Source organism: Osmerus eperlanus, chromosome 9, assembly GCF_963692335.1.
Source record: "Osmerus eperlanus chromosome 9, fOsmEpe2.1, whole genome shotgun sequence".
Lineage (NCBI taxonomy): Eukaryota > Metazoa > Chordata > Actinopteri > Osmeriformes > Osmeridae > Osmerus > Osmerus eperlanus.
This window is the reverse complement of record NC_085026.1, coordinates 13186062-13189128: the sequence shown is the minus strand read 5'-3', so window position 1 is coordinate 13189128 and position 3067 is coordinate 13186062.

The following is a 3067-nucleotide window of genomic DNA, read 5'->3' as shown; positions in this document are numbered from 1 at the left end:
TCACGTTGCAAGGGAGGGAGGAGTGAGGTGACAGCGAGCGAATCGCCATGGATATGAATATTCATCGTGCGTGTGGGACGTCGTGCGCTGAATATTAAATAGTCAGGGGTTAATATGACTTTGGCACAAAAGCCTACAGTGCGGTGTGTGCGGGAAAGAAATTAAATTTAAATAAATATCCACATTAAGCACGCCGTTCAGCATGCAAATGTGCTTCTAACGCCATACTCCATCTCTCATTCCGTTTCAGGGAGGTGCTCCTGATAATACTGATGGTCTTAGAGGATAGTTTTTTGTGTGTGTGGTAATTTCAAATCAAGTAATTAATGTGTTTTGTGTATGAGGTTAATCTTGAGAATCATTTCTGCAATTTACTAAACAAAATGGCACAAATATTGACATGGGTGGAATGATTGCAAATGAGCAGCTGCTTAACATCTGCAAAATATAAACTAGGATATGGAAGGTTCTAATGGAGGCTTTTAGAAAAATTTGCCTTTAAATGTAGGGAACCTGAAGCATTGTTTGTGTCCATATTTGTGGCGATGTTCATTTTCTGTGAGGTTCTCTTGTAAGGTTTTTGCAGCAGGAAGTGAGGGTTGTGCGGATCGAGAGGGTGACCTGCTCAAAAGTGTTAAACCAAGCATTCCATAGTGGATCCACACCAACCCAAATGATGACCAAGAGGATGCCAATTGATCTCCACCTCTCTCACCTCTTCCTCTTATTCCACAACCCACTCTTCCACTACCCCTCTCTTCCGTCACTAACTAACTCTCTCTTTCTCTCTCTCTGTCTCTCTCTTTATCTCACTCACTCCCTCTGTCTCTTTGTCTGCCGTGGTGGAAATGAGGCTCAATCACCTGCGGAGGAGCTGAGGGGGGCTCGGGGGACTTTGCCATGCAAATGTGAGGTAATTACCAAGACAGTGGAAGCAGACGTGAAAGAGCAGAGGAATGGAGAGAAAGTACAGGAAGAGAGGGGGAAGATCGAGGTGGACGGGATAAGAGAGATGAAGAGGTCTGGGAAGTTCACAGGCCTGTTGATGCTGGATGATCAGGGAACTCAGAAGAGAGGAGTAGAGAGGGTTGTGGAGAAAAGGAAGGAGGGATGTGCTGTAGGAAGAGAAGCACAGACGTGTTCATTTCCTGTGTGTCTCCTCTTTGTCTCCTTCCATCATAAATGATCAGTCCAAGGAGGATTTTCGTGAACGTGTATGGGTCTGATAGTGAACAGTGTAACCAAGTCTCTGGTTAACGGTGAGAAACCAATCTATAGAGAATAAACTACCACACATACTACCACAGTATCTTGGTGGAGGGGTGGGCAGGCTGGCAGCTGTTAGGTGGTGAGGGAGTGAGACAAAGAGAGAGAAAGTGGGGGGGCTGCAGATGTGAGTGGGTACCAGAGAGATTATGAACTGACCTGGAATTAACAATCCCAGTTGTTTTACAATGGAACTCTAGATAAATTAATCCTCCCAATGTGAGTGTGGGCTTGTGTGCCAGTAGGCTGTGTTTGAGTGTGTGTGCTTGTATGTGGGGGCCATGTGGTTCTGTTTAGAGTAGGTTGCATAAAATCTCGGCCCATTTCAAAAACCAGGTTAACTAGATGAATGAAGTCATTAGGAGGTCCTCTGGCACCATTACCAGTGTTCTGTTTCAACTAAATGAACGAGAGTTATCATTTAGTAATGGAAGAACTGGAAACTGGAAACTCATATTCCTAATCTTACTAATTTAATGTGCTGACACTTTAGATTTACTTAGAACTTGACAAATTCAGTTAATTGAATTAGCAACAGAGAGCAAGAAAAATAAAGATAGAGAGACTTAGAACGTCTGGTTTCTAATTGTTAGCATTTAAATAGTTTTGGGTTGAATGCCTATGCATCCTCGGCCTGGTCTGGTTGTCGAAACAAATGCAGTAAGCCACAATAATGTCTGCTCGCTGGCAACACTCAGTTTGCAACTTGAATCTACACCCGCCTCTGATTAACAATTTAACAAATAAACTGTTTGGCGTTTTGGTGTAATTGTTGCTTTGCACGTCTCACTCTAGTCGCTAGGAATGTAATTAGAATGATAAATCACACCGCCTCGCCGTTTCTAAAGAGCCCTCGTCTCGCCAGGCAGGTGGGATTGTGGGAAGGCGCGAAACAAACAAAGGGACTGATTACGCCGTCGTGGCAATGGGTGGTAAAACCATCATAGTTCTGTCTGAGGAAAGATATCCCTAAGGTGTCTATAGGAAGTGATTGGCCCAAATGTCTTCATAAAGGGGCATGATTGGGCGGACTTATTCTATAAAGGGATGTGATTGGTGTTACTGTCTTTATGTGGACGTGATTGTCCAAATCTGACAAGACTCATTTAGATTCATATACTATATACACAAATCTGACATTTTTTTCTCTCTGCATTAGGTGACTTGCTTGCCAAACTCAATTAGCCTCAGATGACCTTCATATTCAAATTGACACTTGACAAACTCCATGGCTGTTGTGTGATGAAGTGAGAGAGAGAGGGAGACATAGAGAGAGAGAGAAAGAGAGAGAGAGAGGCATGGAGAGAGTGTGGTGCAGGATAGAGGGTTATGTGAATGATCCAATAGTCAAAGTATTGTATATTTAGGTGATGTGCCGGTCATGTGTGTCACTCCCATTCAGTCACTTACGCTAAAGCATTAACCACATGCAGTCACACCATACAATACAGGCCACTTATGGTGCAAGCCAAGTCAACTTAAGTCACTGTGACATTCCTCTCCTTATCTTTCTTTCTTTCTTTCTCTCTCTCTCTCTCTCTCTCTCTCTCTCTCTCTCTCTCTCTCTCTCTCTCTCTCTCATCTCTCTCTCTCTCTCTCTCTCTCTCTCTCTCTCTCTCTCTCTCTCTCTCTCTCTCTCTCTCTCTCTCCCTCATTCTCTCTCTCTCTCTCTCTCTCTCTCTCTCTCTCTCTCTCTCTCTCTGTCTCTCGCTCTATGTTAGTTGTCGTGGTGTCTGAGATAACTGCAGGCCCAAGTGCATCTACAAAGAGGAAGATGAAATCCAGTCCTACACCGTAACCC